Source organism: Bubalus kerabau, chromosome X (genome assembly GCF_029407905.1).
Source record: "Bubalus kerabau isolate K-KA32 ecotype Philippines breed swamp buffalo chromosome X, PCC_UOA_SB_1v2, whole genome shotgun sequence".
Classification (NCBI taxonomy): Eukaryota; Metazoa; Chordata; class Mammalia; order Artiodactyla; family Bovidae; genus Bubalus; species Bubalus kerabau.
In genome coordinates this window covers 71,919,314-71,930,806 of record NC_073647.1, presented here as the reverse complement: position 1 = coordinate 71,930,806, position 11,493 = coordinate 71,919,314, and the positions used below count along the sequence as shown (strand labels likewise).

The window sequence follows — 11,493 nt, the reverse complement described above, 5'->3', positions numbered from 1 at the left end:
AGGAAGATTCCATGGTATCGAAAAGAGTCAGACATGACCGAAGCGACTTAGCACACACACACTCATACCATGATGCAGTAATGAAGAAATTGCTCCAATGAATAGAGATATAAGCTGACTCATTTCAGGCTAAACTAGTCCCAAGTGCATGAAGGATGGTACACCCAGCATTTTCCTGATTTCTACTGGTTGCATTTCCTCACACCATTTATAATCCTTCTTTTTAGTAAATATGTATTGAGGGCCACTCTGTGTGAGGTAGTATTTACAAACAAGCATTGTATAGCTAAAATTTCACAGACAACATATATTTCAGGTGTTAGAATGCATAAATACACCTCCCTTATTTTGCGGAAGTTGACTGTGTGTGCTCAGTCACTCGGTCATGTTCGACTCTTTCCGACCCCAAGAACTGCAGCCCACCAAGCTCCTCTGTCTATGGGATTCTCCAGGCAAGAATACTGGAGTGGGTTGCCATTTCTTTCTCCCGGCTATCTTCCCAAAGCAGGGATGAAACACGTGTCTCCTGTGTCTCCTGCATTGCAAGAGGATTCTTTACCACTGAGCCACTGGGGAAGCCCTTAGAAGTCAACTAGTGCAAGAAATATTTAAGTCCCTGATGCTGAAATTAACATAAAATAAGTATAGACTTTATTTCATGAATCAATATTTGAATAATCAAGTAAACAAACAAATCAAACCTGAAATCTGAGTGATATAGGCCAGTGATGAGCTTTTGCAACTCCAGGCAAGTGACTTAACCTCTCAGAGCCTTTTTCTTCATATGTGTGATGCTATTCGAAGTATCCACCTTGCAGGGTGGTTGTGAGGATCAATGATGTAATATGTATGGAAAGTAGCTAGCACCCTGTCTGGCAAGTAAGCCACTCAATAACTATTTGCTTTAGGGATTTTTCCCCCTTTTCAATTCTGGATATTCGTGTTTTAATCCTAAAGCAGAAATCAAATCTATCCCAAGTGGGTCAAGTGAGCCGATTTTCTGTGGACTAGAATACCCTTTTACTTCTGTAGCCTCAGGTAAAACTGACATCCTGTCCCGCCACAACATTGCAGGAGTGTTATTAGAAACCACATACTTTCCTGCAGGGGAGGAAGAAGAAAGGAAAGAAAGAAAACCAAGCATCTGGTACATGTGCAATTGATTTGGAGATGTGGGCAAGCTGGCAGAGTGTAGTTGCTCTTTTCCTGAAGTGCAGCACTGTCAGAAATCAATATGCTAAAAGCAGTTTTGGAAAGCTAGCTTGAGAATCCCTGGGGGATTCTGAGAGCTGTTGCTGCATCCATCCTAGCCCTGTGGAAGTCCTCTACCCTCACCTGGTACTCTGTTTGTAAGATAAGCAGTCAGGGCACTCTTTACTCCCTCCCTGTTACAGAGAAGATAAAGCTATTCCGTCCCTTGTGGACAGACCCAAGAGCTTTGAATCATTGTTCTAGCAATAGAGTCAGATTGAGAATAGAAGATTGATTTCATTTGACCTGAAATTATTAAGGGATACTGATAATAACACCCCCTCTTGGAGCAGGCTAAACAGTGTCCGGGGTCAGGTGAATTTGCATCTCTTCTGAGAATTCTTGAGGGGAAATATGGCAGGAGCAATCAACTTGCAAATTTACACTTAGATCTCAATCTACATCTGAGAATTATAACGTTATTGGTGATAATAAAAATAATAACAGCTTTCATTTATTGAGCAGTTATGTGCTAAATTATCTCAACCCTGTGGGGAAACCAAGGCTCTGAAAGAGAGAGGATAAGTAATTGGCTTAAGGTTCCACTGGTAATAAGGCGGAAATAAGAAGGGCAAATTTCCAAACCAGGTCTGTCTAAATGCGGATCCTCACCAGCTACACTCCACACCACCCTGCCTCTTGCCCAGAGTTTTATAGGACTCGTGGCTTATTCCTGCAAAATGACCATCTGTGTTTGGAGGACTCATTTGTGGACAAGAGCACAGTCTCTACTGTTTGAAACTGGGACGTCTAGAAGCAAATGAGCCACACAGGATTTGAGCCCAGGACCTCAGCCTCATGATCACAATACTTTAATCTTCTGAGCACTTGGTTCTACCTCCTATCATTAAAGATGGGTAAGCTTTTAACTTGCTGCTTCAAATCAGGATGTGATTTAGCTGTTTCAAGGACTCATTTGGCATAGCTGGCATCTGTTTTCAAAACACTTGGGGATTGAATATCTTCGGAGCAATTCCTTCTTGGATAGGGTTCTCCGGATATTGATGGGTTTGTTTCTAAGGAAACAGAGACAGAAAGAACAAAGGAATAAGAGACAGGAGTCCCCACTTTGCCCTTGGATTGGCCCCTAGCATACTAATAGCTCATCTACACCAGGGGTTCCAAAAATGAATGTTTTATAATCAGATTTTTAGTTTATCTCCATGCATCCCAGCCTCTTTCCAGAGCTTCCCCGACTTGGCACTACCTTTTGTGGCAGAACCTTAACTTCAGGGCCACCCTGTTCCTTCCTTCCATCTCTTTTCTTCATCAACCCTCCACCTATTCTTTCATCCAGATTTTATCTCCAGATGCGCTCCTTCTCCTGTAAGGGATACTCAGCAGGACATGAACATGACCCGTACAACTCATGATATACTATTAGTCCACAGCACAGTTATGGATTCCATTCCTTTCCACATTTGACATTTCCTTTATTCTGGCTTAGAAACTTGCAGGAACCATATGTAGAACAAGGTACAATTCATCATTAAGGCAAGTGAATAATAAGATGCAGTGACTGCATAAGCCTCAGCTGGAAGCTTTCTGTTTTCCCCTTTGGAATGGGATATCTCTGACCTGGCATTTCCTGGTTCTTCAGAGGTGTGTAGAGCACAGTGTTATGTGTTTTTAACGCTTTTATATTTATTTATTTTTGTCTGTGCTGGGTCTTTGTTGCTGCACTCAGGTTTTCTCTAGCTTCAGGGAGCAGGGGCTACTCTCTAGTTGTGGTGGGCAGGCTTCTCATTGCGGTAGCTTCTCTTGTTGCAGAGCATGGGCTTTAGGGCACGCAGGTTTCAGTAGCTGCAGCTCCCAGGCTCTAGAGCACTGGCTCAACAGCTGTGGCCCAGGGGCTTAGTTGCTCCACGGCACGTGGGATCTTCCGGGATCAGGGATCAAACCTGTGTCTCCTCCATTGCCAGGAGGATTCTGTACCACTGAGCCACCATGGAAGCCCAAATGTTATATGAACTTACTCATGTGAATGAAGAGTGAAGGGATCCACTAAAGAAAAATTTAATTGGATTTTAAAATGCAAATACAGTACAGCGTAGTGCCTACAGTTAATTATAGTTAGTTAATACACAGTGCCTGTATTGTGTACTTGAACATTTGCTAAAAGGGTAGATCGTATGTTGCATTATCTCCCCCAAAATAAATAAATCAAGAAGATAGAAGGAAGCTTTTGGAAGTGATGGATATGTTTATGGCATTGATTGTGGTGATGATTTCACAAGTGTATACATATCTCCAAAGCCATGAAGTTACACACATTAAATAGGTACAGTTTTTTGTATGTCAATCAAAGCACAATAAAGTTGCTTTTAAAAAAAAAAAGCAAACGTAACTGGGGAGAGGGTACTGGGGCTTTCTCTGTATCATTTCTTACAACTGCATGCAAATCTACAATTATCTCAAAATAAAGTGTAATTTTTCAAAAGCAAATAAAAGAAGCTCTTCATAGGATTTAGTCAGGAGTTCCTAAGAGAAAGAGACCCATGGACAACGGGATCCAAAGACTTCTGTTTCCTTCAGAGGTCAAAGGAGCTCCAATTCTGAGTGCAGAAACCATGACCTTATTAACATTCAATTGATTAAAGGTGAAAGAATGAAAACAAAACCAAAAAATACAGAGAGAAGAATGAGATTTTTTCTCATGGTGTTGTTTATTCTCTTTTTTGACCTTCAATGTGATGTTTTCTCACTGCAATAACTGAAGCAGCCACATCATCTGATTAGGATGGTCAGGTCAACCCCAAACAGGAGAGATCTCCCCAATGGTGATTCTTTAAAAAGGGGGGAGGGCGGATTTATCAGTCTTCTAGGGCCTTTTGTATCCTCTCCCAGCCCTGTTGGCCTCTCTCTCTTTTTCCATCCCATCCCATCATCCAAAAATTGGATTTCGTCCTATTTTCTATAGAAGACAGACCAGGCTTGCCTGGAAAGAACACATCCCTGGAGAGATTAGGCTCTGACTAATTCTCATTTCTAGCATCTAAAGGCAGAGGATTAGATTAAAAAATAAATAACATAATACTGTGCTCCAACTGCACTGAACACAAGCTCCCTAATATCTGGTGTTTTTAATGGTGACTGGCCAAGGTGGTTCTCAGAAACGGATGGTCAGTACTATATATTGGTCAAAAGGCCCTACACACCTAGGAAGAGGACAAGAGACATAACTTAGATTTAAAGCAGAAAAATGACTTCTAGTTTTTCTTCCTGTTCTGATGTAAACATTCAAAGTCATACACTTCACATTAAAGTTTGTGCAAGTTGCGTGGATGGGAGGGGGGAGAAATACTATTTTGTTTTAGCCAGCACCTGAGGCTAAAGGTTCCAGTAACTATCATTAAGCAGGACAAGCCTGGGTTTTCACTTCCTATTCCTCCTGATGCCCCTCCAAGTTCTTTCATTGCTCTTCCTGTCTTTTTTTTTTTTTTTAACAAATATTTATTTTTATTTTATTTAATTGGCTGCACTGGGTTTTAGTTGTGGCACACAAGATCTTCAATCTTTGTTGCAGCATGCAGGATCCAGTTCCCCAACCAGGAATGGAACCCAGACCCCCTGCAGGGGGAGCAGAGTCTTAGTTGCTGGACCACCGGGGAAGTCCCACTCCCTTCTTTTATCTTCTGTCTCTTCCTAACCCTGTCTTCTTCTGTTGTTCCTTTTCCCCTGGCCCAGAAAATCACACTTCCTTTTAAAAGTGTATTAGCTCAGTCGTGCCCAACTCTTTGTGACCCCATGGACTGCAGCCCACCAGGCTCGTCTATCCATGAAATTTTCCAGGCACCGATACTGGAGTGGATTGTCATTTCCTTCTCCAGGGGATCTTCCCAACCCAGGGATCGAACCCCGGTCTCCTGCACTGCAGGCAGATTCTTTACCGATTGAGCTATAAGGGAAGCCCTAAAGGAAGCCCTTCCTTTCAAACTCAGCCTAAAAATGTTCAAATAGTGCCACCTGACCTGGAAACTCGGCAGATATCATCATCAAGCTCTCATCTTTGTCCCCTCATGCTCTGCGTCAGCTTCCATTTGTGGGATGAGACTTCCCAGCTACCCCTAGCCCACGGAGTAACTCATGTTAATCTGGCTATGTTGTGGCTAATGGAGGGAAGATGGGGAAAAAAATGGCACGTCTGTGTTTAGAGGACTTCCTTGGCTATTTTCCAACCCTACAGAAAAGCACGGGCTTCTCTGGTGACTCAGTGGTAAAGAATCCGCCTACAATGCAGGAGATGTGGGTTCGATCCCTGGGTTGGTAAGATCCCCTGGAGAAGGGAATGGCTACTCATTCCAGTATTTTTGCCTGGAGAATCCCATGGACAGAGGAGCCTGGCAGGCTACAGTCCATGGGGTCGCAAAGAGTCGGACAGGACTGAAGCAACTGACCACACACACACAGAGAAGCACAGTTGCAATAGGGTGGCTCTGCCGTTTCCCTGCTTCCCACCTTCCTCATGTTCATATGCCAGGATTCTTCCCTATCCCTCTGGGCAGGTGAAAAAAACACCTACTAAAATGACTGTTGCTTCTTAGATTGCTGTAATCATCCTCGAGAGCAACGTTTGAGGTTTAGAGAGGATGAGAGAGGAACAGTGGAAGGGAGAGAAGTGGCCTTCTCTGCCCATTCAGCCAGTATTATACAGAAGGCTTCTTTTATGGAGTCCCTTTCCTTCCTGTAGTGACAAATGAAATTGGAAGGCGGAGGGAGGGTTTTTAGGGAATCAGAAGAGATGCTGAAATCATGTTTCAGAGATTTAATTGTTTCCCTAATCAAAGACAAGTCGAAACGGTGACTTGAATCCCAAGTAAGGCCTGAGCATGTGATGAGAAGAATAGAGCCAAGCTCCAATACCCAATGGGTACTGTCTGGGTGGCACTGTAGTGTGATGGTTGAGAGTAAGAGGCTTTGAAGTAAGGGACAGCTGGTTCAAATCCTGGCTCCTTCCCCCTCCACTTGTGCCCTTAATCTCACCTCTCACCCACTTAAGGAGACCACTTCAGGAATTCTCACCTCTCTCTTGCATCAATAATTTCTTCCTCTCACATGCTACAGTATCTACCAACTAAAGTCCTCCATTCACCCCACCCACATCCCTCTCCAGGTTCTGCCGCACCTCTCTTCCCTCTGTTACAACAAAATTCCTTGAAAGAGCTGCCTATATTCACTGTCTATAATTCTTCTTGCTTCTCTCTCAAATCATCTTCAATTAGAGGTTTATCACTCCATCGAAATAGCTCCTCTCAAGGTTTTAATGAACCTCCACGTTGTCAAATCTCAGTCCTCATCTTGTTTGACATTTCATCAGCATTCTAAACAGTTGAACCCTCCCCCCTCCTTGAAACACTGTTTCCCCATGGCTTCCAGGAACCATTCTCTCACCACCTACCTCACTGGCTACTCTGACCTAGTGCCTTTTGATTTCTCCTCTCAGTCCTGACCTGGGACCATTGGAATAACCCAGAATTCAGACCTTGGGCAATTTCTTCTTTCCATGCTCTGCCCCTAGGTAATCACATCTGGTCCCATGACTTTAACTACCCTAGATACATCGAAGATTTCCAAATGTGTATCCCAGTTCAGACTTCTCTCAACTCCAGATCCATCTACCCAACTGTCTATTCAACATTCCCTCTTGAAGATCAAATAGCCATCTTAAATGTAACATGTTTCAACAGAATTCCTGATTCCTCTTTCACAAACCTGGTTCTTCTCCAGTCTTGTCCATCTCTATTGATGGCAGCTCCAACCTTCTAATTGCTGAAGTAAAAACCTTGGGGTCATTCTTGACTCCTCCTTCTTCTCCCACATTCCATACCCAAGACATCTGCAAAACATACCAGACTTTTCTTCAAAATCTGACCAGTCTCCCCATCTTAATCACTACTACCCCCCTAATCCTAGCCACCATCATCTCTCACGTGAACTACTGCAACTGCTTTCCAGCTCATCTCCTTGCTTCTGCCTTTAGTCTCCTAAAGTCTGTTCTCACTCAACACAACAACTTGAGTGACTCGTTTAAAATTTAAGTTAGATCACATCATTCCTCATGGAATATTATCCCATGACTTCCAATCTCACTCAGAGTAAAAGCTACAGGTCATATAATGCCCTGTAAAGCCCTACATGATTCAGTGCTCCTCCCCCACAAACCCTCATTCTTACTATTTTCCAAATTTACTCCAATAGCACTGGTCTTCTTGCTGTTCTTTAAACATCCTACATGGTTTCCCACTTTTGGGCCATTACACTGGCTGTCCCTCTGCCTGGAAAATTTTCTCCCTGGACATCCCCATGAATCACTCCCTTGCTTCCTGTAGGTCTTTTGAGCATTGAGCATTTGCTCAAATGCTATCTCCTCAGAGAAATTTTGGTGTTAAATCACTCAGTCATGTTGCGACCCCATGGACTATAGCCCACCAGGATCTTCTGTCCATGGAATTCTCCAGGCAAGAATACTGGAGTGGATTACCATTTCCTCCTCCAGGGGATCTTCCTGACCCAGGGATCAGACCCAGGTCTCCCACACTGCAGGCAGATTCTTTACCGTCTGAACCACCAGGGAAGCCTTACTCACTTTATTGTTCCTCTTAACAAATATCACCATTTGCTATATTACCATTTTATTTGATTCATGTTTGTCTTTTCCCAATGTAAACTTCTTGGGAGTAGAGTGTTTGTTTTATCTACTGCTCTTCTCCTTAGCACTTAGAATAAAGCCTGCATAATATTCAGTTAATATTTTCTAAATGAATGAGTGACTGGGTGAATGAGTCTCTCTTCCAAGATTCTTCCACACAGAACAAGCCCTCAATAATACTTAGGGTAAAGCAGCTGCAAAGAACTGATCACTCCAAAACAAAACAGATCCACATTTCAGTGAAGAGTAGCCTTTGTATCAAAAAAAATGTTGACAACTCTACACCCCCTTTTTATGCATGATCCTCATACTTGGAAGTCGGGATATGAATCTTTATTGTACAGATGAATAAAATGACGAGGCTCAGAGAATTTAACATTTCCAAGGACACCTAGTTGGTAAAAATTCACCAGCTCATCCATTCACTTGTTCATTCCCTTAACAGTTACTGAGCACTTACCATCTGCCAAGCACAGTTCTAAACACTAGAAATACAGCAGTGAACAAGAGATATGAATTTTCTGCCCTTCATGGAGCTTAAAACTCCAGTGGAGTAAATGATGCTATGAGCAAAAGATGCTTAAATGCTGTTTCATTGACTTGATTTATTGCTAGTGGGTCAGCTGATAGCCCTAGAACCAGCCTTTTTTTTTTAAATGAAGAGTCTCACATGGAAGATGTGGTGTATCCTGGTGCTGCTGGTATTGCTGGTTCAGGGACTACACTTTGAACAAAGTCTAGTGTAAATACACTCTCTCAAGCAAATAGGAACATCTACTTGGCCCCTGTCCTTTCATACAACACAGTCTAGGCAGAAGGGCTAATTACAGCATGTGGAGCAAATTTCAAGTTACCAAGACTTGGGATTTCCTGACAGGTGTGTTAAACAGGGCACTGGGAACTCTAGAAGCAGAGATGCAGCTGAGCAGGCAGCATCAGGGAAGTAAGACACAAGGTTTCAAGGCCATAGCCATTGGAGCATTCCAGTTCCTGGGGGAGGGGGGAGGAGGGAAAGGACAGGAAGGAACAGAGCAAATTCCCAGTTACAGAGGATTCATGCCTGCACGCTAAGTCGCTTCAGACTCTGTGACCCCATGGACTGTAGCCCGCCAGGCTCCTCTGTCCATGGAATTCTCCAGGCAAGAGTACTGGAGTGGGTTAGCATTTCCTTCTCCAGGGGATCTTCCTGACTCAGGGATCGAACCCACATTTCTTATGTCTACCTGCATTGGCAGGCAGGTTCTTTACCACTGGCTTCACCTGGGAAGCCCTACAGAGGATTATCAAGGCCTAAACAGAAGCTCAGGGACAATAGGCCAGAATCAGAACAGAGAGAGAAAATAGGGGCTTAAACTCGGGTTGAATATAGAAGTCATCACCAGAGTGTTGTGGCAGGACTTGTCTTGAATCTGAGCATTGAATTAGAGACCCTTAAATCGCTGGAGGGCAAGGTGGGTCCCATAGATGGGGCAGACCTCATTGGGCCTATAGATTGGCATTCAAGTGGCTCCAGGGGGAACTATAGAAAAAGGAGAACTTTGGGGACAGGACACCAAGCAGACTCCACACTGTCCCTATCAGAAATTCTTAGAACTCACCAAGAAGCAAAAAGCGTGATGGACTTTGTTTTGAATGGCATGGCCCAAAGAGGGAAATTTAATATTGATTATTGGCCAGAGATAATGAAAAAAAATCAAACACTGATTTCTCTCCTGTCAGAATAAAAAGCCCTTGGATGTGAAGACTATTAAACTAATATTGGGAAGGAAGAGATAGCACAGAGCTCTGTTGAGAGGGAAATGATGGGAGAGACAGATGAAAGAGACAAAGGGAAACTAGTCTAGAAAACTGTGCCCTTGATGAGATAAGAGGAAATGTGGGAGGGACCCAAGGAAGCCAGAACCTAACTCTGCAAGTGTCATACCAGTATCTGTGTGCTCAAGTGAACTTGGCAAAGAAGGATGACTAAGCCTGAGCTTCCTGGAAACTCACTAAGTAAGTGGCCAGGAAAGTCTGCCATCCCTCCTTCAAAAGGAGCCAGAAAGGCAGTGTAGCCCCACTGACTCAGAGCTGCATACTGGTAGCAGTACTGGTTATGAATATGGCTTCTAGAGCCAAACAAGCCTGGGTACAAATGCCTGCTCTGCCACTTCACTTCTTTGGGTTCTCAGTTTCCTCATTTGTAAAATAGGGATGATAATAAAATCACCTACGCCATAGAACTATGTGAGAATTCAAGTACTCGATGTACAGAAAGGATTTAGAACAGTGCTTGGCACATTGTAAGTGTGGATTAGGGGTTAGATGTTACTGTTGTCGCAACAAGAGCTGGAAGGACCATGAGAGTCCAATGCCCTCACAGGTTAGAAAAAGAGCCTGAGGTCCAGAGAGAAGCAGGCAATTGCTCAAGCTCACCAGCAAGCTCAGAGCAGGGCTCAGAACAGAAACTGGGTCTTTTGAGCACTATACTCTTCCCACCACACAACACTGACTTTTCAAAGGAGTGGCTTCCCAACTTCTTAAATCACAAATACATTTTACACTGTAATCTATGCATACATACATACACACACACACACACTGACACAAGATTTGTGTGAAACAGTACTTTGAAATTCTACATTCCTTCACTCTGTTATTTCCTATTCTATTCTTTGAACAACAATAATAACAACTAGGAGAAAAAAGCCCATCAGGGTCAGGAGCCAAGATACTGTATCCATTAGGGGTATAATAGCCAGTTGGAGGATTTACACCTGTGAGGGGTGACACACAGAAGAACCATGAGAGACACTTGGATGCTTATCGCACAGAGGATAGAAGAGGCCAAACCTGCCCCTTTAACACTAAATAATCATATCCTTTTCTTCTAATCACCACATCATACTACCCCTACTCCAGAGAAATCAGAAGTATTTTGGCCATTTTGAATACTACTGCTATGAATATTCATTAATAAGTTTTTGTGTAGAGGTATATTTTCAGTTCTCTTGGATACTTACCTAGGAGTGAACTAGTTGGGTCATATGGTAACTCTGTATTTAACTCTTAGAGGAGCTGCCAAACCATTATACAAAATGATTGCACATTCCCACCAGCAATGTATGAAGACTCCAATTTCTCTACGTCCTCATCAAAACCTGTTATTATCTGTCTTTTAAATTATAAACATCTTAGTGGATGTGAAGAGGCATCTTATTATGGAGTTGATTTGTATTTCCCTAATGATTAGTGACGTTGAGCATCTTTTCATGTGCTTATTTACCACTGGTGTATCTTCTTTGGAGAAATGTTTATTCAGAATCATTTTGCTGATGTACAAATGTTTACCTACTTCTGGCTGCACTGAGCCTTCATCACTGCACGTGGGCTTTCTCTAGTTGCAGCAAGCAGGGATTGCTCTCTAGTTGTGGTTCATGGGCTTCTCATGGCAGTGACTTCTTGTGTTGCAGAGCTTGGGCTTTAGGACACACAGGCTTCTGTAGCTGTGATGAGTGGGCTCGGGAGCTGTGGCATGAGAGCTCTAGAGCGTGGGCTCAGTAGTTGGGGCACACAGGCTTAGTCGCCTCATGGCATGTAGAATCTCCCCAGAC

At 43.2% G+C, this 11,493-nt stretch overlaps 1 long non-coding RNA gene across 1 annotated transcript; it reads right to left on the bottom strand.

Moving 5' to 3' along the window:
* Positions 1-346: 346 nt before the first annotated feature.
* LOC129639685 (uncharacterized) lies at positions 347-8,504 on the bottom strand. Its single transcript, XR_008708545.1, has 3 exons — positions 8,361-8,504; positions 6,964-7,087; positions 347-2,267 (listed from the first exon to the last, which is right to left on the bottom strand). It is a non-coding gene; the product is annotated as an uncharacterized LOC129639685 (long non-coding RNA).
* Between the last annotated feature and the right edge of the window lie 2,989 nt (positions 8,505-11,493).